This window comes from Pleurodeles waltl, chromosome 10 (genome assembly GCF_031143425.1).
Source record: "Pleurodeles waltl isolate 20211129_DDA chromosome 10, aPleWal1.hap1.20221129, whole genome shotgun sequence".
Classification (NCBI taxonomy): Eukaryota; Metazoa; Chordata; class Amphibia; order Caudata; family Salamandridae; genus Pleurodeles; species Pleurodeles waltl.
In genome coordinates this window covers 196,824,011-196,851,160 of record NC_090449.1, presented here as the reverse complement: position 1 = coordinate 196,851,160, position 27,150 = coordinate 196,824,011, and the positions used below count along the sequence as shown (strand labels likewise).

General features: G+C 44.1%; 1 protein-coding gene across 4 annotated transcripts in view; it reads left to right on the top strand.

The window, feature by feature from the left end:
- SHISA9 (shisa family member 9) overlaps positions 1–27,150 on the top strand; it is a 1,108,248-nt gene that overhangs the window by 1,025,253 nt on the left and 55,845 nt on the right. The gene's annotated exons all lie outside the window — the stretch shown is intronic.

Below are 27,150 nucleotides of genomic sequence, written 5' to 3'. Positions count from 1 at the left end.
CACAAAGGCATCACCTACGTGTTTCAATATAATTAACCTAATGATGTTAAGTCGGAGGATAGGTGCTGTAAAATTGGACACCGCTAAGAATTTACTATGTATGTGTCTGATGAACCATTAAATATGTGCAATCATAAATATTAACCCGCAAACATACTCTAATCATTCTTCACTGCCACAGTGAATGGAATTAAATTGATAGTCTTGTAATAAAGTGGACCTCAAACAACAATGCTGATTGTAAAATATCAGTGAAACACAAATAATCTTCTGTTATTTGGGTTATTGCTACCAGGATGTAAATATGTGATGCAGAATAAGGAACTTATACGGTGTAAAACAGTTTAACCAAGATAAAGGGGTTTGCTTCAGCTACAATGGTATTTATAAAACTCTGTTGCTCTTAATCCAGGATAAACTGCTTGAATACATTGACATATTTAGCTCGAATCTTAGAGATCCGTGTTTCACTAATATCACCTCACACTGTGGCATTGGTTTTCTGGATTTTCTGTTTTTTGTTATTCATTTAAAGGATAATGCATTGAGTACATGTTATTTTAGAGGAACCTTCATCCAATCCTGCCCTTCCTTCTCAAGGTAGTCACCCAAGCTTAGGTAGGTGACCTCGGGCAGCAATGTTCTCCCGGTTGGCTCAGGGGCCTCCTCCACAGGAACGCAATCAACCGCCACTGCAGGAACCTCAGGGACCGGTTTCTCACACCACTTGCCCCTCTCCTTGGCAGCTATCTGGGCCATTGGTCCAGGCTCCAGATGCCCTTGACTCCCTTCACAGACAGCTGTGGACCCTGTGGTGATATAGACCCAATCAGGCAATCCCATCGTCTCCAAGTGAGACCTGAGTTCTACTCCCCTTCAGGTAGTGTGCTCCAGGTCAGTAGCTAATAGACAATCTAGAGGCATGGCAGAGCTCACAGCAACACTTCAGAGTACTTGAGACCCCCTCAACTCAAAGGGAACCAGAGACACTGGTAAATGGCTCTCACAATTTTTGTTGACTATGACTTGGTAGAATGTGTTCGGTAGGACCTGCTCTGCTGACACTTGACAGTTGCCATGCTGGCTCCTGTGTCACACAGAGCCTCCACCCATTGCCCATTAATGGTGATCCACTGTCTATACCTGGAAGTATTGGCAGGCATGTGGGCTTTTGGCACCATATCTTTATTCCCCAGGGACACTAGGGTTACCTCTGTCTGTTCCACAAAACTAGCTGGTCTACCTCCTCCCCAAGTGCTACACTACGCAACCGAGGTATCTGCCCAGCAGTGGGGGGCTATGCCCTCTTGCAACATTTGGAGTTGCCCTTAGAGTGACCATACTTGGATCACTCTGTACATTGGGGTACAAATCTCCTTGTCTTTTGGTCAAAGAAACCTTTCTTTTTAGAATCAGACTGGGACTGGTTACCGCTACTCCCTTGGGAATTATTTGGGAGCCTTTAGAGAACTTCTTATTTTAAGTTTTTCTCCCCCTCTTTCTTCTGTTGGGAACCCTAGCCACCTTTGTTGTTGTCTCCCCAGATACCTTTTTGGGCACTCTGGTGCTAACCCAGAGGTCTGCCTTTTCAGCAAGATTCCTAGGTCAGCCTACGGTCAACTAGGTGCTGGTGCAAGTCTGTTAAACAGATACTGAGCATGTGCTCTCTCAAGACTAAATTGCACTACCAGACATAGGCCCTCATTCTGACCCTGGCGGTCTTTGACCGCCAGGGCGGAGGACCGCGGGAGCACCGCCGACAAGCCGGCGGTGCTTCAATGGGGATTCCGACCGCGGCGGTAAAGCCGCGGTCGGACCGGCACCACTGGCGGGGTCCCGCCAGTGTACCGCGGCCCCATTGAATCCTCCGCGGCGGCGCAGCTTGCTGCACCGCCGCGGGGATTCTGACCCCCCCTACCGCCATCCAGATCCCGGCGGTCGGACCGCCGAGATCCGGATGGCGGTAGGGGGGGTCGCGGGGCCCCTGGGGGCCCCTGCAGTGCCCATGCCACTGGCATGGGCATTGCAGGGGCCCCCGTAAGAGGGCCCCTACATGTATTTCACTGTCTGCTGCGCAGACAGTGAAATACGCGACGGGTGCAACTGCACCCGTCGCACAGCTTCCACTCCGCCGGCTCGATTCCGAGCCGGCTTCATCGTGGAAGCCTCTTTCCCGCTGGGCTGGCTGGCGGTCTGAACGAGACCGCCCGCCAGCCCAGCGGGAAAGTCAGAATTACCGCCGCGGTCTTTCGACCGCGGAACGGTAACCTGACGGCGGGACTTTGGCGGGCGGCCTCCGCCGCCCGCCAAGGTCAGAATGAGGGCCATAATCATTAACTTTACTGCCCCACACCCACCATTCAGTGCCGTACTGCAGTAATCAATGCAATCTACCCAGGATTAGTTGGGGAGCTTTTGACTGTCCTTGAATCTTTGGCGATACTTCTAAGGGGTCAGTCCAAATTTGACAATGAAAATGGCTTTCATGGGAGTGTACTTGGTCTGGTCCCCAACCTCTAATGTTAAAAGTGTCCTCCCCCAAGTGCTGGCATGTGTTTCCACAGACTCACCCCCCACCCCCCAGTGTTCTTCAGGAACCCTGTGTACCTTCAGTGCAACTTCATAAGTAGAAATCCACTTTTCAGTGTCATCTCCCACCTCATAACTCAGCAGCACTCCTTTGATATACAAACCTTCTTGCCTCCATAAGATACTGTATGCATGCTGTCACCTTTGCTGCTGGACTCAGACTGCCTGGCCTTGAGTTCCAGATCTTTTAGACTCAGTTCATGAGCCACAAGTAGTTTATTTTCTACTAAGACTCTTTCAGCTTCTCTTTCAGCCTTTGTCTCCTCCACCTCCATTTTTAACTTTGTAAACTACAGCTGGAATTCTCTCTCCTTTCTCCTTTCCTCTGGAGTCAGGCCATGACTGGAGATACTGCTTACTGCCCTCACATTTAGCACAAAGCCAGGGATGTCCCTCTCAACTGCTGCTGGAAGATAGCACAGGCTCCCCCAACTCATCATTCTCTTGGGAGCGGGACTCTGCCCAGGCACTCAGCACCACTTGAAACTCCACCTTCTTGGTGGGTCCTCAGGCAGGTATCCCCATCCCCTTGCAGAATCTTTTCAACTGGTTAACTGTGTACTCCTCCAGCTTAGCCAGCTCAAAGTCCATGCTTCCATTCATAGAACCCACCAGACCCATGATGTATTAAAATGCAAAGCAGGGGAAATTACAGTAGAAGAAAAATATTCAAAACGGTCTTTAAATGTGGATAGGTAGTGCACATGTAGCTATTGTATGGCTATTGTATGACACTGCACAAACACAAGTCCTATCCTCACCGTTGATCAACATTGTTGGAAATTGGGTCTCTAGTATGCACCCTGTCCAAGTAGAGACTGCAATCCTAGTCAGGGTAAGTCACAACACAAACTAAATTATCCTGTGTTCACCGTCGGGTAGCTTGGCACAGAACAGGCAGGCTTAACTTAGAAGGTGATGGTTAAAGTATTTGTGCAATAACTCATACAGTAACACAGTGAAAACACCACAAATAGACTCCAGACTAGATGAAAAAAATAGATTGTGAGTTTATAAATAAAACAAGACCAAAATGACAAAAAAAAAAAAAAAATTAGATCTAGAGATGTGCAATTGTCAAGACTGAAAATAGCATATAGATGCACAAAGTGCCAACTGGGGTTATTTGGTCGCTCTGGACTGGGACAAAGTCTCACGTTCAGGCCGACCGAGATGGAGCACGGACTAGCTACAGGGACCCACTCTGGCTCGCTGAACACAGTACCTCAAATCCTGGTGCGCGGTCTGTGCGAATTTGCTTTGTGAGGCTTCACGTCGCCCGCTGTTGGTTCCAAGACGTTGTGCGCTGAGGCTTTACCGGGCTTGGCACTGCTTTGCCTTGATCCTGGGCAACTGTTTGGTGAGGCTTTGCAGGGTTTGGTGTCAGTTCCCATGGGCTGGCAGCTGAGCAGTGAGACTTTGAGAGACTTCGTGCCGCCCAGCGTTGAATTAGTTGGGGCTGGCAGCTATGCCGTGAGGCTTTGTGAAGCTTCACATTGCTTTGCAGCAGTTCGGATGAACACCACAGAAGGTAGAGCAAACTCACAGAAATACAGGCCAGATGGGAACAGGAGAAAAGCTTACAAGCCCTTTGAGATCACTTGTGGTGGGAAGGCAGAGTCCTTGGAGCAACAGGCAGCAAAGCAAGAAGCAGAAAAGCAGTCCTTCCAGATAAACAGTCCAGTTGAGTCCTTTGAGCAGCACTGCAGTCCTTCTGAACGAGTCCAGTTGTAGATCCAAAAGTGTCTGATTTTAGTGGAGGTCACAGACTCAGTACTTATACCCAAACGTGCCTTTGAAGTGGGGGAGACTTCAAAGAGTGGTTTTGAGATGCACCAGTTCCCCTTTCAGACCAGTCCTGTGTGCCAGGAGATCTGTTGAGGGGGTATCAGTCCTTTGTGTGGGATAAGACGACTAGCCTTTGAAGTGCATGTGAGATTCCCTCCACCCTTCTGTCCAGGAAGACCCATCAGTATGCAGAGGAATGCAGATGCAGCTGAGTGTCCTGTGTTTATGGCTGTCTGGATGGAACGCACAAGGGGAGCTGTCACCTAGCACAGACCAGAATTGGATTGGAGACAGGCTGTAAGGCACAGAGCTCAGTAGGAGCAGAGTAATGCCTACTTTCCAAAAGCTACATTTTTTAAATAATAATGTTACATCCAACTTTACCAGTAAACAGGATTTCTCACTACCATTGAAAAAATACCAAACATGGCAACGCCAGTCCTTTCAGATCAGAAATAATAAATCAAAAGTATATAAGGGAATTCCCAATGCTGGCCTATGAGAGGAGTAGGCTTCACAATAGTAAAAAACGACTTTGGGAGTTTTTCACTACCAGGACATTAAAAAGTTACAAGTACATTCCCTGCCTTTTAGATACACTACACCACACCCTATGGCTCACATAGGCCTACCTTAGGGATGACTTATATGAAATGAAAATGTAGCATAAGGTTTGGCAGAGTGTTTTAAATGCCAGTTCAATGTGGCGGTGAAACTGCACATATAGGCCTTACAAGGGCAGGCCTCAGACATGGTTAAAGGGCTACTTATGTTGGTGGCACAATCAGTTGGTGTTGCAGGCCCACTAGTAGCATTTAATTTACAGGCCCTGGGCACATATAGGGGGTTATTACAACTTTGGAGGAGGTGTTAATCCATCCCAAAAGTGACGGTAAAGTGACGGATATACCACCAGCCGTATTACGAGTCCATTATATCCTATGGAACTCGTAATACGGCTGGTGGTATATCCGTCACTTTACCGTCACTTTTGGGACGGATTAACACCTCCTCCAAAGTTGTAATAACCCCCATAGTGTGCTTTACTAGGGACCTATAGGTAAATTAATATGTCAGTGGGGTAGGGACCAGTGTTAACATGTTTAGGTGAAGGGACACAATCACTTTAGCACTAGTCAGCAGTGATGAAGTGTGCAGAGTTATGAAATAGAATTAAATGCACCATAGAAATTCAATTAAAAACACCAAAGGGTATAGGGATGTGATAGTTATGCTCACACACACACACACACATATATATATATATATATATATATATATATATATATATATATATATATATATATATATATATAATAACTATAATAATATATATAGATATATAGATGTATTTCTTGCCTTTCACCTCTTGTTTTGTGGAATCTTTTTGTTGCCTAAACTACTGTGAGCACTTTACCACTGCTGACCAGTGCTGAAGTACATATGCTTCTCCCCCAAAACATGGTAACATTGGTGTATTCCCAATCAGCATACTTAATTTACTTATAAGTCCCTTGTAAAGAGGTAAACCATGTACCCAAGGCCTGTAAATTAAATGCTACTAGTGGGATTGCAGCACTGATTGTGAAACCCACACAAGTAGCATTTCAAACCTGTCTCACTCCTGCCACTGCAGAGCCTGTGTGTGCAGTTTCACTGCCACTTCCACTAGGCATTTAAAAACAGTTGCCAAGCCTTAAAACTCCTCTTGTATTAAGTATAAGTCATCCCTAAGGTATGCAATAGACTTTTAAGTTTTACCGGTTCTTTTAGTGAAAAACTCCCCAATCGTGTTTTACTACAGTGAGGTCTACTCCTCTCATACACCAGCGCTTGTAATCCCTTAGTTTACTTTTAAGGTATAATTCCTGATTGGAAAGGAGTAGTTAGGTCATGTTTCATATCTCTGGAATGGTAATGAACAATTCTCTATACTGGTAAAGAGAGAATTGCTGTTTTAGAAATGCCACCTTTAGAAAGCAGCTGTTACTGCTCTATGTGATATACAGCCTGTCTCCAATACATATCTGGAGTAGGTGACAGCTACATATTGTGCATTCCCTCTAGGTAGCCACAAACACAGAAATGTTAGGTGTGTCTGAGCAGTCATCTGCATTAATCTGCATTTTGATGGGCCTCCCTGGGCAGGAAGGGTGGAGGGAAGCTGACACACATGAATAGGAAAGTGCCTGTCCCACACAAAGGGCCGATTAACCCCTACTAGTTGTCTGAAGCAAGGACTTGGAAGAAAGGATCTCTCTGCACTTCAAAGACCCTCCTTGGGAGTCATCCCACATTAAAGGCATATTTTGGTATTAGTACTGGGTCTCTGATCCCCTAAAATCAGACACTTTCGCACTTGTAACCAAGCCCTGCCAGAGGATCTGCTGTGCTGCTTAAAGGACTCAACTGTACTGCTTTTCTGAAGGGATTGCTTTTCTGCTTTGTTGCCCCACTGCCTGCTGCTCCATGACTCTGTTGAAGAAGATCTGAACTCTGCCTTCTTTGCAAGTGATCTACAAGGACTTGCTGGTTTGCCCCCCTGTTCACGAAATCTAAGGGCCAGCAAAGACTTTACCTTTCTACTACTACTGTGGGACTCTGCCATCCGTGAGTCCGGCAGCTGCACGTTGACGAGGAGACGAGTGTGCTTGGTCGCCAGCTTGTGCTGTTCTATTATAAGCGCTTTAGAGTAGAGAAAAGAGCAAGTGCTTTTGGTATCTCAAGGATCGAGTTCTCTGTTCTTGAGAGATGCTGCAGGGCCGAGGGAAACCCTTGCAGCACAGACCTGCCAGGTTACCCTGATAACTGGAGCTTTGTCAGCGTGAATGCATCAGCGCAGTCCACCCCTGGGAACCACTGCTGCATGCCAACATCGGCAACTCTGTGGTAAAGAGCCTGCTAGTGGGACAGCAGCACTTGTGCTCCCTACGGAAAGTGGGCCACCGAGCCTGCATCGAGTATCACCCAGTGCACCCCACTGCTGCTTTGCCTTCCCGCTGGGTAGATCCAGTGATGCAGGCCCCACTGCTTCAGAAGAGAGTATTGTGAAACACCTGAGACCTGTGAAGCCCCTACAGCTGATCGGAGAGACATCATAAACACAATAATTAGTGGCTGTGGGAGCCCTACTTTCTGTGTCTCACATTGAGAGGATACATTTACCTTTCACTAGCATTACCGTAAGCAATCACAGATAAGCACATGTATCTTTGAGCACAGTGTTTACAGGATGTCATAACTTGAAAAGTATACATTGGATTTTTTACATTTTGGTCTTTATTTACTCAGATAAATATTCTCTATTTTTCTCAACTTTGAAGTCGTTTTGTGTCATAATTATTTTGCTGCATGAATGTGTTGCACAGGTACTTTGCACATTGCCTCTTCAGTTAAACCTGTCTGCTCTGTGCCAAGCTACCAGAGGGTGAGCACAGGTTAATGTAAATTGTGTATCTGGATTGTAGTGGTGTTTCCTGCTTGTATAGGGTGCATACCCTGTCAACCAGAAACACCCATTTTTAAACTATACATGTATTTAAGAACTGAGTATGCATATATATACTAATATATATATATATATATATACTAATATATATATATATATATATTCACATGATGACTTTTAACTTTGCTTTTAACTTTAACTTCAACTTTGCTGCTTCTCCTAGCTGTAACTCTCAAGTATTTTGCTATTCACCATTTTTGAGAGGTTAGATGTACGTAGGTGTATATGTAAATGAATGGCATATCCAACTGTAAAATTATAACTAGTAACTTTTCAATTGGTGGTGGAGAGCTCTGCCACCAGGTGGAAATATTCCTATAGGGAAGTACAAGACAATTCAATAAGCTTATTACTTGTTTTAATAAAAAAAAATACAACTATTTAAATGTATAATATAAAATTGACTTAATTGAAAATACTTTTCAACCTAAAAATTATAAAATAAAATGCAAGTAAATGTGCATTAAATAAAAATATAATTTAAATACATTACATGTAGAAATATTGAGTTTTAAATAATAGTTTTTTAGAAAGTACTCACCCTTACTACATTTTTAATAATATTTATCAAATTGGCTAAAAGTTATATATGTAATTGATTTTAAACATTATTAGTTTAAAAAAAAAAAAAAAATTAAATGAAGGGAAAGCACTCTTGTTGGCAAGATACTCTGGCACTTTACTCTTTCTCCTAAAACAACAGTGAGAAACTTAGAAAACCTAATTGACAACAGGCGAACCACAAAAGATTAAGTCATTTTTGTATGTGGATTAGGATATGAGCGAAATCTTCAATTGGAGATATACTGTGTCAGAAAACTATGATGCAGGCACTGGTAATTAGTCTTCCGAACTATGGCAATGCTCTTAAGCATGACTTATTACCATCTTTCTCACTAGCAAGCCATTCAGAACCTGGCTGTGGCATGGAATGTAATAAACCTAGTAGCCATATCATCCACTCTAAAATCCCTTCACTGAGTACTTGTCCGAATGCATGCTACTTTCAGGTTACTCTGCCATGCATACCTAGCACTGTACACTGCTGGCCAATACTATCTGGGGAATAGAATATCTTTCAAAAACTAACCAGTGTCCTTAGATCAGTCAATCGAGCTGTTGTTGCCACATCTCAAATCCCAAAGAACAAGAATGGGTTCTCATTCTTCCAGTATTCTAGCTGCTATTCACTGGAACGTCCTTCCACCTAAACTATTCCTCACGTATAATCTTATGCTGTATAGAAGGCTTCTTAAAATGTGTCTTTTTCAAGCCTAACTCTCTGTCGTTCTCTATTACCTGCTGTATTTTGACCATGCACTGGGCTATCCCCTCAGGATAATCAGTTGTAGCACAAATCACCTTAACTCTTACTCTCATAATGCCATCTCCACAATGGAGATCAATAGATGGATTTCAAACTGAAGCTGTTGTTTGGCCTGACACTCTGCCCAGAGTTACCAATAACAAGGGTATCTTTATATCTGAGCAGAAGGAATTCCGGAGGATTATGAGATGATTCCTGATGTTCCCTAAGAGATTGAAAATTACTGTAGAATCATAAACATTGCACCCAATTTCAACTGGTATTCCTCATCTCCCCCACAGTTTCACTAGGATATTTCACATCCTTTCTGCAACTACAATGTCTAGGTGAAAAATACTTGCAGAATTCCGTGTGGTAACTCCTGTTGCTTGCCCTATCTGAATTACATGGCATATGTAATGAGACCAAGAGTGTAGAGCAGTATATTATCTCCTTTATGAATACTGAAATATATTTTTCTCTGGCCTCTAACATTCCACAAGGAATACTCTTTCAGTGGCAGCATGAAATAAACAATACTTAATATTTGAAGCTTATGAAGCGCAATACATAATACATAATACATAAAGAGAACTGAATTGAAATCCAAGCTCATTAATCTTTAATAAATAGTGTGATCTAAGATATAAGGCTTTAAATAGTTAGAGGGGTTTGCATGACAAATGCTATGCACTGCATTTTCCTTGAGTTTAAAAAACATACTAGCAATGACTAAAGTTTTAGGATCTTATTTAGTGTTTGGCGGACAGGATGCTGCAAACTGAACATTTACATTTTTGTGATGCAGTATTATCAATTTACTTCAGAAGTTCATGACCTAGGATTCTTACTTATTTTAAAGGGGAGTGTGGTTGTATGACCCATGCATAAGCTTCAACGTAGCACTAGCAACTTAATAACCCCAGTAGAAAGCCAATAAACCACATCTGGTTCTTAGTTTGTGTTGGTGGTTACAGGTAGTGGCCATCAGAAATCATTTTTAGGTGTCAGGACATATTTTCTATCAATAGACTATCGGTCCTGGTTGACTCCTGGGTTGGCAGGCAGTTGTCCAGTCTGAGGGTACAGACCCTGGACTGGAGGGGCAGGTGCAGGGGGGTAATCCTTGATCTGAAAAGGAGGGCCGGGTTGCCAATCACCCCCCTGGTGTGATTTCTAGGGGTACTCTCCTGAGGCGGGGTGCAGAACCCTGAGAGTAGGGGCAGGGGAGGGAGAGACTCAACCCTGACCCCATTGCAATCTAAGGGTACAGACCCTGGATTGGAAGGGTGTCTCCCCTGACCTGGAGGAAGGGGCTACTGCTAACAGTGACCCTACCATGTAGTCTTCTGGGGAGGCCACTCCTAGTTAGGGGGTGCAGGACCCCAGAAGGGAGGGCAGGGGGAGGGAAGCCTCACCCCTTGCCCTAGTCCAACCTGACCCCAGATTGGAGGACCAGTTGCAGGTTAACATCCTTGCACTGGTGGAAGAATTGTGCGCGACTGCTTCTACAAGCACCCTGACAATTTTGGGCTCTGGGGGTGCCAATCCTGCAGAGATGGTACAGACCCCCAGAGGGGAGGACCAGGATCAGGTTGTCATCCCTGACCTGGTGGAAGAGAGAGTGGTCAAAGGGTGCCAGGCACCTGGGGCTACCGCCCCCCACTCTCCACAGTCACAGTGGTTGGAGAGGACTGAGGTCAGGCTCTCATCCCTGACCGTTGTCAGGGGTCACTGTGTCTTGCTGTCCTGGTGGACAGAGTTGCCCCTGGTGGGGTACGAGAGTCACACCGCAGGGGTGGAGTGGGCAACACCACTGCGTTGTCCCGGGTGGTACTATCTGCCCCCTGGGATACATCTGTGAGCAAAGTAAGGTTAGGTGCTGCACAGATGGTATCTGCAGATGTGGAGAACGGTTCCCCATAGGTTAGCTTAGTGTGCCCTGAGGGTATGGACAGAGGGATCCAACTGGAGTGAGGAAGGTGTAGAACTGGGATATGCCCCTGCTGTTGTGGGCCTGGGTCCCTGTTCTATCGCCCCAATTAGGGAAGTACATCAAGGTATTGATTGTTCTCACCTGGCTTTAGGCTAGTAGGCGGTCGTGTTAGACTTTTGAGTTCATGCAGGGTCATCCCCAATCTTTTTGCCTCCTGCCTCCTATTTTTTCTGACCTGTTGGCTTTTGAACTCTGAGTACTTTACCACTGCTAACCAGTGCTAAAGTGCATATGCTCTCTGTGTAAATGTTATTGTTGATTGGTTTATCCATGATTGGCATATTTGATTGACTAGTAAGTCCCTAGTAAAGTGCACTAGAGGTGCCAGGGCCTGTAAGTCAAATGCTACTGGTGGGCCTGCAGTACTGGTTGTGCCTCCCACATAACTAGCTCTGTAATCATGCCTCAGACCTGCCACTGCAGTGTCTGTGTGTGCCGCTGTAACTGTAAATTCGACTTGGCCAGTGTACCCACTTGCCAGGCCTAAAACTTCCCTTTTCTTACATGTCAGACACCCCTAAGGTAGGACCTAGGTAGCCCCAAGGGCAGGATGCAGTGTATGGTTAAGGTAGGACATATAGGGGGTCACTCTGACCCTGGCGGTAAAATCCGCCAGGGCCAACGACCGCGGGAGCACCGCCAACAGGCTGGCGGTGCTCCCATGGGCATTCTGACCGCGGCGGTACAGCCGCGGTCAGAAACGGAAAACCGGCGGTGTACCGCCGGTTTCCCGCTGCCCTGTGAAATCCTGCGCCGCCATGGGGATTCCGACCCCCATACCGCCATCCTGTTCCTGGCGGTTTTGGCCGCCAGGAACAGAATGGCGGTATGGGGTGTCGTGGGGCCCCTGGGGGCCCCTGCAGTGCCCATGCCAATGGCATGGGCACTGCAGGGGCCCCCGTAACAGGGCCCCACAAAGATTTTCAGTGTCTGCCATGCAGACACTGAAAATCGCGACGGGTGCAACTGCACCCGTCGCACCCCTTCCACTCCGCCGGCTCCATTCGGAGCCGGCATCCTCATGGAAGGGTGTTTCCCGCTGGGCTGGCGGGACCCAGAATACCCGCGGCGGTCTTTTGACCGCGCAGCGGTATTCTGGCGGTTCCAGCCAGGCCGGCGGCTTCCGCCGCCGGCCGGGGTCAGAATGACCCCCATAGTAATGTTTTATATATGTCCTGACAGTGAAATATTGCTAAATTCATTTTTCACTGTTACAAGGCCTGTCCCTCTCATAGGTTAACTTAAGGGCTACCTTTAAATCTGATTAAAGTGTAGATTCCGTTTGGGAGTGGATGGACATGTGGAGTTTTTGGTCTCTGAGCTCACAATTTAAAAATACATATTTTAGTAAAGTTGATTTTAAGATTGTGGGGGTTATTACAACTTTGGAGGAGGTGTTAATCTGTCCCAAAAGTGACGGTAAAGTGACGGATATACCACCAGCCGTATCACGAGTTCCATAGGATATAATGGACTCGTAATACTGCTGGTGGTATATCCGTCACTTTACCGTCACTTTTGGGACAGATTAACAGCTCCTCCAAAGTTGTAATAACCCCCTGTTTGTTTGAAAATGTCACTTTTAGAAAGTGAGCATTTTCTTGCTTATACCATTTCTGTGACTCTGCCTGTTTGTGGATTCCCTGTCTGGGTCAGTTTGACAGTTGGGCTGGTTGCACCTCACATTAGACAGTGACACAAAGGGAGCTGGGGTGTAGTCTGCATTTCCTGATTTTCTGTGATAGGAGGGAGGGGAGGAGTGGTCACTCACACCTGAAAGGGCTGTGCCTGCCCTCCCACATTGCAGTCTCCAACCGCCTGGTGAGTGTCTGGGGCCTGGCCTGGGCAAGGCAGGATTTCACATACAAAAGAGACTTTACTTTGCAGTAGGCCTACTTCAAAGGCGAAAATGGGTATAAGAGGGTCACCCAAAACCACAGACTTTAGAACACTTCTGGAAACCAAGAGGTACCTCTGCCTGGAGAAGAGCTCAAGAGCTGAGGAAGAAGAGCTGCCCTGCCTGTGACTATGCTTTATGGAGCTATCCTGCAGTTGCTGCTTCTGCCAGAGTAACAGGGCAGAGACTGGACTTTGTGTGCCTTCCATCTTGTGAACATCTTCAATGGCTTGATTTGGATCTTGCCTCCTGTTGTTTGAAGTCTCAAGGACAGCAAAGACTTCTCTCTTCCAGCACCTGGAGTCTCTGGAGAGACTCCTACTCTGCCAAGTGGTGCCCATCCAGTTCCTGGGACCCTGAAAGGAGAAGCTGGCAGCCTAAGAGGAAGAAATCCATGCACAGAACGCCGTGAGGGGAAAAGATCGACGCAACTCCGATCTGCGGCTGGGAAATTGACGCGCTGCTGGCTTCGCAGCTGAAAATCAGCGCTCGTCTGTAACGCGACCGAAGAATCGATGTACAGAGCTGGAGAAACGACGCACAGCATCGCTGACAAAGTCTGATGAGATTGCAACTCGCGTTGCGTGTTTTTCGATCATCGTGCGGTTGATGCAACTAACACTGGGCATGTAAAAACAGCACAAGGCCTGCCAGGACCCGAGAGTGCTGACCAGATCGATGCATCGCCCTCCTGCGGAGAGAAGAAACAATGCGCCCAACCCGACAAAAGGAGAAATGATGCAAGGTCTAATTCGTGAGTGAAATCGACACATCGCAAGCCCTTTTTGATGCACACTTGCCCGTGCAGCGTTATTTTGATGCACCCAAGGTACTTTTTCTCGCTAACAGTGTTAGTGTGTGTTTAAAACTACATGAAGACTCTTTTTGCTTTTTTATTGCTACCTTGACTTGTGTATTGTGGATTTTTTTCATTTTGGTCTTGTTTTGTTTAGATAAATATTCTCTAATTTTCTAAACCTTCGTTGTGTCATTTTGTAGTGTTTTCATTAAGTTTCTGTGTTTGTTGGTACAAACACTTTACACCTAGCACTCTGAAGTTAAGCCTACTGTTCGTGCCAAGCTACCAAGTGGGTAAACAGGGGTTAGCTGAGGGTGATTCTCTTTTACCCTGACTAGAGTGAGGGCCCTTGCTTGGACAGGGGGTAACCTGACTTCAAACCAAAGTCCTCATTTCTCACAGGAACTATATCTCTAAGGACTTTACCTGGCTTCAAGAGAGTGAAGGAGTGGACTCCCTGAAAGCAACAGGTTAAGAGAACTTCAAATACATCCTCTCCACCAAGAGAAAGCCATCTGACCACCTCTAACTGGACTGTTAAGGATTTGAGAAATGCATTCTGTGAAATATAGGCCCACCCTCAAGGACCATCTCAAAGCTACTAGAACCTTTGATTGATGTTGTGGACCACTGGAGACCTAAAGGAGGACTTCTGGAAGAAGATCAAGTAGTTTGGAGAAGTTTGGAGCAACTCTGGAAAACAGCTCCGCAAGGTGACCAATCCATCAACGAGAGTCAAGCCGCTGATGTTGAATTGCGACCTGACCTGAAATTCAGGTTCGTCCTACTGAAGCTCTGGAGCTTTTCTCTCTCTCAATGAGACTTCCAGGAGTTGACCAGGACCTCGCACTGAGCCAAGCTGCTGACGTTGCATCGCATCCCATCCTGACGAGGAGCCTCGTCTGTCAACGAGAGAAAAAGCTCCAGAAAAGTAACTAAGTCAGAAGGTAAAAACTTGACTAGGCCCTATCGTAAGTGTTTTGTGACCAGCGATGCATCATGGTTGGCCTGAAACTTTGACTGTGTTCCGGTCAAGCGGGACCAGGTGTCCTAAGTGGTGCTTTTGGCTTTTAGGCACTAGAACACATTTAGGGCCATATATATAATGCATTTTACCGGTCGCGAATGGCCCAACTCACAGAATCGGGCCATTTGCATCTGGTAAAATGCATTTTGGTATAAATGAATTCCAAACTGCGATTTGGTAACATGTCACCGAATCACAATTTGGGATTGTGAATACATGCTGATTCAGTATTAGGAAAGGGCAAGGTCAGTACCTAGTCGCAGTGGTATGCAAGAATGTTTTGTGACTGAAGTGTGTGTGCAAAACATTCTTATTTTACCACCTACTTCAAGTTGGTGGTAACACATTAGCAAATGGGAAGGGGTCCTCTCAGAGACACCATTTCATACACTATTTTGGCATAATCCATGGTTTATTACCTTTAATAAATCTAGGATTGCACGAAATCCCATCCATGGAACGCCTACCACAATGAAATGTAACACAGTGCAGCACAAACCTCTTACTTATGTTCGATCTCCTCACTAAGTCAATCAAGCTTTGTAAATCCCACTTAACTACTTGCACTGCCATGCAACGACTTGCGCCATGCTAGTACAACGCAAGTCCTTAATAAATCTGGGCCATGGTGTCAGACTGCAATTGATGCTGGCACTTTATGCTTGCATGTGTGCAAATGCAAGCCATGCATCCATCTAGGGATTACAAGTGACAGAGTTCTTATGTATGCTAGGTTATTTGTTTTTAAGCCTTCCAAATAATTCGTTTCTCTCATACTGCATACAAAGTCGATTAAACATCAGCCAAATAAAATGTACCATAACCCAGCTCAGGTATAAGCTGTAAAATCTCTCTGCTGCACCGTTGTTATAAATAATGAAATCATTTTACTGAAGGCACTATATGCTGATATGACGCATGTGTATACAAGAAGTGTTAATGCAGAACTTCGTAAAGGCATTCACTTAAAGTGTGCTTCACCTCCACTGGTGAGGTGGAGGTGTTCTTCACACATTGCAAACTCGTGTTAACATCAACAGATTTGTCTGCACACTTCAACTGCGAAATTCCACACATTATCGATGTGATATTTTACAGATTGCAGATAAAACGTGACAAAGCAGTGCTCATTTAATCTCCAACAATGCCTCTTTTATTACAATTGTTGCTTGCATGCATTGTAGGTCTGTCTGCAGCACAATATGACTATGTTCAGCATGATACTGTTGCTTGTGTATTACTTACTTGCTATAAAGTTGAAAATAAGGAAGTGTACATTTTACAAATATGTCATGAACTTCGAGAACTGGGATACCAATTGATACATTTGTGACAGTGTATATGTTCTACAAAGAAAAGAGAACTGCTTTACACCCTTGACTGTGGGTCAAAAGGTTTATGTGACAATATCGCCTGCAAAAAGATAACTGGTGCAAAATATCAACTTCCAATCATCAACTACCGTTATATAGTCAAGGTAAAAAGATGTAGGAAATAGTAGATTTACTAGTCTAGCTTCACATCAACGTATGTTGACAATGAGGTACAGGTCCATCTTGTAAAATCATAGTTGTTGCAGGCAAACATCAATGCATGACTCCGCACCATGTAAGAATACTGTGAAAATGCAGCACGCCACTCAAATATATACTGCCTTTAGGGCAAGATGTACCAAACAGCGTTAAAAAAAATGATAACAGATTGAGGCATTTTTTTCGTGACCAGTATTAAAGTTTATGAACTGATCTATATGCTAATAGGTCACTTTGTAAAACTCTGATTCGGAGTGGTCGTAATTTGACCTATCTCATGCATCCTAATGAAGTGGTCACAAATCACGTCTCTCTTTGATTGGTGGATGTCACAATGATGGTGATATCTTAGGGCTTCAGACCATATATCTGATGCCTTCTAAATACAATATTTTTAATGGAACCTGTTTTCATAACTGGGGCTGCATTTAAAAGAGAACATTTTCTTTTTTTTAAAGTTTGTTGGCTGTGATCCGTTGGATTCCTGTCTATTCTCCAACCAGTTTTCATACGTTCATAAATAGAAAGGGTTGTCAAGGTAACTCCTTCCCTTTTATTGATACCTTACCACTCTTACTCAGTAGTCAGTCATTTTTCAATGTTTTGCAACCAGACTTTGGTGGAAAAACTTTGGATGAACATTGGATTGAATATTACATATCGATTCAGTCTTCGGAAGGGAAAACCACCACATAGCATATTCAAGTAGTAAATTGAAATGGGCTTGCCAACCCATTTTAGTAGTCTATAGAAATGCATCAACTCCTAAAATTGGTTTAGGACATGATCTAAAACATGTTTTTCTGTCAAATGGTATTGATAATCATAAATAACCAGGATTGTATTGATAAGTCTGAATAATATATGGTTCTATATCAAAACTGTGCATGCCTGCAATGTGTTAAGGCCATTATAGATAGATGTCTTACAGCACTGCCACAAGAGTCCCCAAAAGAGTTTCAGCCAGCAAAAACACCCTCGCAAGTTGCCTTATTGCATAGGCAGCGGAGTTTACCTATCGTGAACTAGGAGTAAAAAGTGGAGACTAGGACACCTGACACCAGAGCTGAGCTCTATCTCTGATACCACCTTTCCTTTTGTAATTTCAGCCATGTTGGTTATTGTACTTGGCCCACCACTACTTCTTATAACTCAAGGATAATCTTCTATGAAAATAGTGTGTTATAGTACATACATATTGAAATTATGTTATATGTAACATGTTTCAAATGGATAGGTGTCTACATGATTCTTTTAAATAACAAATAAATCACAAGTTGATTCTAAGAAACCTTGCAAAATGCAAGGATTAATAACTGTGCATAGTGATATTGCTGCATTAGTTTTGTGTTATTGTAGAATGTTACTCAGAGAGTGCCACATATATGGTCAGTTCTCTTTCATGGGCATCAGGGCTCTGCCGCCTTCATTTTAAACCATAAATTCAATATTACAGTCTTTATTTTATTTAAAATGTGATTCAAAACTAGAGAATCAAGATGCCATCATCCTCAGGCATCCTTGCATATATATGTACACTGCACTCTGTAGTGTTAAGCATGGAAATCCAGGTGCACTAATCTCAGCTACTCATACATTTACCACGCTGATGCTTAACACAGCCCTGAGACCTGTGATGTCATCAGCAGGGCAAACTTATTGCCTCGTGGGCTGAGCGCCACCCTCTGAAGACGCTATAATGCAGTTAGCCCCAGGCGCATCAGCCTGAAGCTCTGCAGCTCCAGGGGCTTCATGTCAATCAAGGAGTGGCGTTTCAGCCACGCCACCCTTTCAAGTTTATTACAGGGAGGGGTGGGGCCTGCTAGCCTCATTGCACTGACCGCCATTGATGAATTGTGACAGGAAGCTCAGCACTGGACAATGCGTAGTGTGCCAGTGCAAGCTTTGATTGTACACTGTGCATACTCTAGTAATGATCTTCCCGCTCTGTACTTTGAGCATTATGCCATTTCCTGAATGGACAGATGCTGCAGAGGAGTGCAAACTGCAGAGTAAAGCCAGGCGGGTGAGCTGCGTCTAGCGAGAGTTCTGACTTTCAAGTATTTGTCTTTTTTGTCTTAGCGAATTCAAGTGCTTTGAATTCAAAGTGCTCTGTTTACTTTTCCACAGCTGCGGTCTTTCAGGTCTAGGAGTGTGCTCGCTGCCATGCTGTGTCCTGTGACTGTGCACTTTTTGGAACAGGCACTGCTTATATTAAAGAAACAAAAAAGTGGACAGGAATAATTAATGTTGAAATATAAATAATAAGGGATTGATAAAAAAGCAGACTTACATATTAGTCCGGTTTTGCGAGATTAAGCACAATTGGGCCTTGTTTATTACGTTTGTCGAAAGCAGGTGGTGGTTTAAGAAAGAAAAATCACTGCCAATTTTAACTTTATAAATGAAATTAGGAACTTTGATTTATTTTTTCAGTGCAAAGTAAACAACACGGTTCCCTGTAAGAAAGACATTGAGTAAAGTAGCACAGAGGTGTGAGCTGCTTGCATCATTAATTTTTGTGTCAGTGCCACTTTTTCAAAAGCGAAAAATCAATGTTTCAAAAGGCAAAATACAAAGAACCTTTTTGGGGGTTATAATACAGCAATACATCACCATAACTCTGTAGAGACCCCCAACCTCCCCGTATTATTCAATTATTACTCATAGGTCAGTCTGTAGATCATCCGCGGCCCATCCTTTAGGGTAGAGGGCCACACACCCCCACCTTTTGCCCCTCATGAAGAGTGCCTGACAAGCTGAGCAAAGGTCAGCCTGACAAACACTCTTTATGCTCAGATCAGGGAGCCAGGAGCGAGATATGCACGATTTGCGCAGACTCCTGGCTGTCTGAAGTGAACTTAGCTGGGCTGAAGAGATCACAGCTCCTATGGGCGTGACGTCCTCAGCTCAGCAAAGGTGCCTCGAGGCCTCTCCCTTCGGTGATGAGGAGAAGCATTACCCATTGACTTTGACCTGGGTGCTTCAGGCTTAAGCCCTGAAGTTCCCAGGGTGAGTGTCAATCAGTGACTCCTCGTCACAGAGTGGGGTGGGGTCAGCAGTCCCACTGATACCATCCCATTCTGTGACGACGTTGGGACTGCTGCCTTCCCTTATTGGCTGACCTAAGGTCAGCCAGGTCAGCCAGTGAAGGAAGGCAGCAGTCCCAACCCTCCTAAGACCTGCGAGCTGAAGGTAATTGTGTGTGTATATCTTTTTTTTTAAAAAGAATGTTTGGTGCGTGTGTGTATGTTTGAATGTTGATGAGTGTTGTGAATGGATGTGCGTGCGTGTGTCAATGAATGAGTGCGAGTGTGCTGCCCGCCCCCTCCCTCCTAAAATTACTGGTCACCACTGCTGTAGAGTAGAATTGTTTCTATGTGTTCAGTAGCAAGCACAAAAAGCAACAATTGTTCTACATATATATTTATTTGCCCCGCTGAACCACTCTCAGCACAGTCGTGCTGGCTCCCTACTCTTGCTCAGACAAATGCATGGTTTTGTTTTATGCCCCACCACTTTCAAACTCCATCCGCCGGCTCTGGCCACATTTATCACTGCAAGTTGTTGGATTGCATTTAACATAGACCACAAGTGGATGCTCGAGAAATATACAACAATGTAAATATCCATTCATGGACACATGCAAATGCCAGTTTTCCATTAAATATTTTCTTAAAATGAGTTGAAAGGTGTGGCTCTCTATTTAAAAATGTACTTTAATAATCGTTTAATTTATGAAAATGTTAAATAGTGATTCTTATTTTTACTAGGATAATTTTGTATCAGTGTTAACATATTTGCTTGTGTAATCTAAGGATTTGAATACTGACCACAACTCAGTGAGTCTGAATCAGTGCGATAATGAGGTGAAGGACGGATTTGGAGTCATTAAAGCCCATAGGTCACTTTACATAAAAAATGAAGCAGCATACAAATGTAAAAAGTCTTCATTTTGTAAGGTGTGTAATATTCGTTCACGTTATGCAAAATTAAGAGAACACTCTTTGTGTATAAATACTAGTACGATGCCATCAAGAAACTCACCTGGGAAGAAATATCTTAAAGAAGAAGCACACATAAATCTTTATAGTTATCAAGAGACATTTTCTACTCAAACCAGTCTCCCGAAACGGAAAATTTGAGCTGAAAAAGATAACCACTATAAATATACCGAAAAGTCAAAGCCTTATATTCTGCAGTTATGAACGATTATGATTGCATAATAAACATTTCACCTCAGCCCAATTAGAGGTCATTGAGCAGCAGGCACTGGGGCCCATTGGTGAGTGTGTTGTTTCTGAATTTCAGGTGGTTGGTCTTACATATTGAGACGCATTAGTTTAATCATTAGTTTATTTATGTATATTTGTATTTGTATCTTTGATAATAAATGAATGTTTCAGTCAGAAATGTTCTCACTTTATTAATGTCTGTAGTATGTATTGTACACTTTTAAGAGTAAGAAGTAAGTTGACACATCAAGCAGGGTTATTGGAAGTAGCGGATAGTGTATGAAAAGACAGAAAAATTAACAAAATACTGTATAACTCGACACCTTCATACAGGAAAAGGCCTAATATATTAAGATTAGAATTAATTATGAGAGGAAAGGAATTATGTGCGATGTGAAGACTCAATGAAACATGTTTGCATTCCTAAAATTAACATATCACCCTTAAGATCCGAGGAATAACATTCCAATGATGAAAGTGACATTTGCGTACTGAAAGAAAATAGAAGTAGGTAGATCACAGAGTATGTGTGGGGAGAGATTTGTAGAGAGCCTCATCCTATATAAAGAATATAAGCCATGGGTTGCCTTGAAGGCCAAAGACAGGTGTTTGAATTGTGCTTCACTACTGGCCTGTCGCCACCCTGCCTTCCTGAAATAGAGGGAGTTGGTGTGACAACAGGTAACCTAGAAAAGTAAGCAAGAGTGAAAAGTTCATAGTTATTACATTGTCCATTAGCAGCCAAAACTGATATGCATCTGCAGTACTTCAAATCACTCATGAATAGAGAGATAATGATGAACTATGAACTATTAAAATATGTGCTAGGAAATATTGTTCTCATGTTTATTAATGAATGTGTAACTATTGTGGCCCTATTGACTATGAAGAAATGGGCTGCAATTTTTTGGAGTCCTAATAATTGTTGTGACTTCAAATTAATATGAAACAGAGTGCATATTTGATTGTTTAGTTGTGACTGGATTGTCAAAATACATCTTATTAAATCAATAAAAATGAATGAATGAATAAATGATTGAAGCTACCCCATCCCTTAGGCTTTGCAAGATTGGAATACATAGAAAATGATGGTATGTGTTGGATAACTGAGAGACCTGTGTAGAGTTTAGGGCACCCCACCTTTACCCAAAGGTTTCACTACTTGTGGAGTCAATTAATAAAATAGGATATATTATTTCTCATATGAGAAATAAAATGTGGGAAAGGGAACTCTGCTAAGAGCATTAATACTGGCAGAGGTACCCCTGTTGTCAAAATAATGTGTCTTTGTAGGAAAAGTTTTCTCTGTTGAACATGCTAATTGGGACCGCCATGAGAATGTTCACAGTGATGTTCCATTTGGAAGTATCTATGAAGGCTAATTTCACCTCCTTGTAGTGAGTATTGTAGAATGACCCTCAGGAGCTGAGATGCCATTATCAGTGAGAACTATGAAAGAAGGAATGTTATTGCATAATGCTGTGATTCAGTGCACTGAAGAAAGATTGAGGCCCATATTTATACTTTTTGACGCTAAACTGCGCTAACGCAGTTTAGCGTCAAAAATTTTTGCGCCGTCTAACGCCATTCTGAAGCGCCATGCGGGCGCCGTATTTATGGAATGGCGTTAGCCGGCGCAAGCAGACCGGCGCTGCCTGGTTTGCGTGGAAAAAAACCACGTACACCAGACAGCGCCGGCGTAGGGGGAAAATGGCGTATGGGCGTCTTAAAATGGGGCAAGTCAGGTTACGTCGAAAAAATCGTCGTAACTCGACTTGCGCCATTTTTTTTCGACGCCCATCCCCCATCAACATGACTCCTATCATTGTAAAGATAGGAGTCATGCCCCCTTGCCCAATGGCCATGCCCAGGGGACTTATGTCCCCTGGGCATGGTCATTGGGCATAGTGGCATGTAGGGGGGGACAAATAAGGCCCCCCTATGCCACCCAAAAAAATTTGAAAAATAACAAAAATTATACTTACCTGAACTTACCTGTACTTCACTGGGATGGGTCCCTCCATCCTTGGGTGTCCTCCTGGGGTGGGCAGGGGTGGCAGGGGGGGTCCCTGGGGGCAGGGGAGGGCACTGTGGGCTCATTTTGAGCCCACTTGTCCCTTAACACCATCCCTGACCCAGGCGTTAAAAAGCGGCGCAAATGCGCCGTTTTTGGCCACGCCCACTCCCGGGCGTCATTTTTGCCCGGGAGTATAAATACCACGTAAAGGCCTGGGAGTCATTTTTTAAGACGGGAACGCCTCCCTTGCATCTCATTAACGCAAGGAAGGAGTTCACGCTAAAAAATGACGCTCACTCCGGGCACTTTGGCGCCCGAAGCGTCTAACGCCATAGTATAAATATGGCGTTAGTTTAGCGTCGAATTTGCGTCGAAAAAAACGACGCAAATTCGGCGCAACCAGAGTATAAATACGGCCCTGAATGTTAAATGGGGAATATAAATCTGCACATTTAAGTTTACTCATAGATATTTGAGTAACTTTACTACTTTTGACTATGCATCATTTATGAGTGTAAAGTTATTCAAAGGTGTAGAGTTACATGTTCCTATCCCTAGACTACAGGGGGCAGAGCCTATTTTTGATTGTAAAGTTATCACGTGTAATTTTCTACACAGAGATAGAAGTCCCTGCCATTAGATGGAGTTCTCTCTATGGGAAAAAATATAGGAAAAAAGTTTAAAAGTTTATTAAACTTACAAATAGGTTACTAAACTATTTTAATGCTTAATGTTAGTGTAAATGAACATAAGCTAATAACTAGATGTGGAACAAAATTAAAAGGCAACATCATTAGTGACATTATTTTATTTAATGTGTTATTATTTTTAATATATTATAATATTTTCAGTTAAGTACTGAGTCAATTTAAATCAATGAATGTTGTTAAAAAGGTAAATAAACATTCATTTTAGTAAAAAAAAACATTATTAACATATTTTACAATAAACTGATAATTATGTTACAGTTATTGATATTTTTTAAATGCTCCCATTATTTTTTATGGGAAGGTGTTGCAGTACAGATGGTTGGCCATGTGTGGTGTTGGACTTACACAAGCTCTGAGCTGGAACACATTTTTGAATGCTTTGGGTCCTTTTTGGTTGTAGGAACTATTGAACTGAAGTTTGTGAATATCACTAGGTGCACTTTGTGTGGGTACATGCTAGTCCTGCTTTAAACCCCTCTCTAGCCTGTCACTAACCACTCTTTACTCATCTATCAACTCCTCCACTTTAGTAAAGAACAATCTGCACATAAATAACAGGAGAGGTGGAGGTGTTAATCTCTGAATGTAGGTTTTCAAAATGCATTTTGTAGCATTTTAGTAGTATTGCATTACTACTGAGTGTACTACAAAATGCAGTTTGTGTCACCAAGCATAAGATACAAGGTGGTCCTATAGTACACACTGTTAGTCTGTTAGAGATATCATCCTGAATGAGGGAAGAGGATGAACAAAATCAATAGACTTAAATAGACTTAAGGTGATAATTATGGCACTGCCAGCATCATGCACCTTCCATTTGTCAAAAGAAAATAATGATACCTTCCTAAATGCAAGCATGGTTAGTGAAACAAGGACATACATTGTTTTCTAATACATCTCACAGCTCTGAATACTCCACCACCTAGACCGTGAATATGTTAATGGAATCCTGAAATTGTATTATAACCTAGAGGCAGACTTCTGAAAATAATGTCCCATATACGCATGGCAGTTACATTTGAAGGATATGGACTATGGTGTGCCTCCTGTGTCTGCAACTTTGATATTGCCTTTCGAGGACTTGCCATATTAGCTATTACATATCAGCAATCCTATGTGCAGAATTATGAGTACATGCTTGCCTTTGGACGAATCATAATCTCAAGGCTCCACATCCATGTACTTGATAGAGAATATTCCTTCTAGTTCTTATGGCTTTTAAATACCTTTTTTGATATGCTCATTCAATACCTTTTTTGCTTGCTCATCATTTGTGACAATAAGGGAAAAATCTAACCTCCATCCTCATAATGAAGGCAAATTTCATATTTTGCAGTCCATCATGTTCACAGAGCATTATAGCGTCAGGTACTTTTATAGTATTAGTGGGTCTAAATTGTTAATGCTTTCAAATATGTACTAAGCTTGATAAAATCGGTAGCACTAAGCATTTGTGTAAATAATGGGTAGGAGTAAATATGATGGGCACAGGCAGTGCACTTTACCAGAGACTTACAAGTAAATTAAATATCCCAATTGGAAATGAGCCAATGTCACAATGTTTTAAGAGAGAGAGCATGTGCACTTTAGCACTGGTTAGCAGTGGTAAAGTGCGCAGAGTCCTAAAACCAGCAAAAACGGTGTCAAAATGTGGAGGTGGACAGGCAGAAAGTTGTAGGTGACCACCCTAAGGCTGTCAGGTCTAACACAGGTCAATTGAGAAGGCCTTGTATTATCAATATTTATACTTGTCCCAGCAAATCTCTACCTAACATCTGTACATACCTTCCTTTTCTATATGATCCCAGGTATCAAAAGGCTAATGAAGGGCCAGTCTGAAAGAAGGCAATTTGTGAGTTGAGTATGTGTGCCAAAGATGACTGTAGGAAATTGGGTTACTGTTTGAGGGGGTGAATCCCTACTCAAGCAGAAACCACAATATCTGCCTCAGTGAAACAGAAGCAAACCCCTAATAAACCTGTGCTCAACCCTCTGGTAGCTTGACACAAAAGAAGTCAGGCTTAACTTAGAGGCAATGTGTAAAATATGTATGCAGCACTTTAAACAGAACTTTAAACAATAATAAAGAGAAAATACAACACAAGACAAGTTCCATACCAATTTTAAAAATTGATTAAGATTCTATAAATTATGGTGGGCGTGGCCAAGATGGCGGAAGGAGATGACGCCTAAATCCGTGTCCGCTCCAGGTCCGATTAGAATCCAGGAAGGATCACAACAGCCTAATTAAATACATGCACAGAGCATGGGCCCCGAAACCTGAGACTACCGCACCACAGCTGTCACAGAGTTGGACCGCCGCGGGAGATGGGCCTGTGTGCCGGTGTCGGGTCGAGCATTGTGAGTCGCCGGGCCAGGCACTGGGCTGCTGTGAGGGCTGGGCAGAAGGATCAGCTGCAGAGAGCAGAGTCGCGCGGTCCACTGGTGCTGAGGGGATCGCTGGGTTGTAACCTTTGCCCGCGGCACACTGCCATGTGAGGGGATTGCGTGGCCCTGCTGTCGGAGTTGACGACCTACCCCGGGGCTGGGTCGCGCAGTGCCGTCTCCCAGCGTAGGGGTGCGTGTGGAGCAGATTCGAGGCCTGCGGCAGGAGGTTGTTGGTGGAGAGAAGTGCTGCACTGGCGGGGGTTGTGTGGTGGAGTTTGCTGTGTTTGGAGGCTCCCCTCCGCCACCCGTACCGTGCCCGGCACTGGAGCTGGATGTGCCGGTGTGCTGCTCCCTATGGGGGGGGCGCTGGTGAGGTGCGTCAGATGTGATCCCACGGGGGGCCACACTCCCAACGCGATCTTTCCGGCAAAGCGGACCAGTGGTGCTGGACGATGGGGTTGTGTCCTCAGGGTTGGCGTGCTGGACCTGCTGCACAGCAGACATTATACACCCCAGTCGCAAAGCCATTACCTGGTGAGTGGCTTGTGGAGTGCGTGACTTGCACCACCAACCGTGTGGATTGCTGTTTATGTTTTTGAAATTTTACGAGATGGGACGCACTAAATCGGACAGGCCCGGGATGGCGGGCCTGGGTCTGCGCATGACAGTGGCACAGAGAGAGCCTGGGGCCTCCCCGTATACCTTAGTGGCAACCATTCTAGCGGCGCATGCACAGAAGTTTGAGGATATTCTTAATGCAGTGCAGAGTATTAAGTCCACATTGGAGCCTAAGATTGATGCGCTGCATATTGATGTGGGCCACCTGCGGGAGGAGCATAACAAATTGAAGGACCGAACTGTAACCACTGAAAGCACAGTATCAGAGTTGTGCCCCTTGTTGGCGAACCCTACAAAGCACATTAAAGACTTGCAAAAAGAAGTTCTGCACCTACATCAACGACTTGAGGATAAGGAGCGGAGGTCCAGTCGCAACAATACCTGCGTGGTGGGTCTGCCGGAGCAAGAGGAGGGCCCCAGCATGGACCTTTACATGGAGGAGTGGCTGCCCCAAACAGTCCTGCAAGGTAAACATTCGTCCTTCTTCTCAGTGGAGCATAGGGTTCCTGGTAGACCCCCTCTGCTGGGGGCTCCTCCTCATCCGGTGGTGGTTTGACTCTTTAATTACTGGGACAGAGAGCACATCCTGCAGAAGGCTTGCATCAGTGGCCCCTGGACAATAGCCACTTGCCAGTTACAGTTTTACCTCGATTACACTCTACAGGTGCAACGGAAGCGAACCTCTTTTCTTATTGCAATTTCCGGCAACCCTCCGGATCATAACGGACACCAACACCATC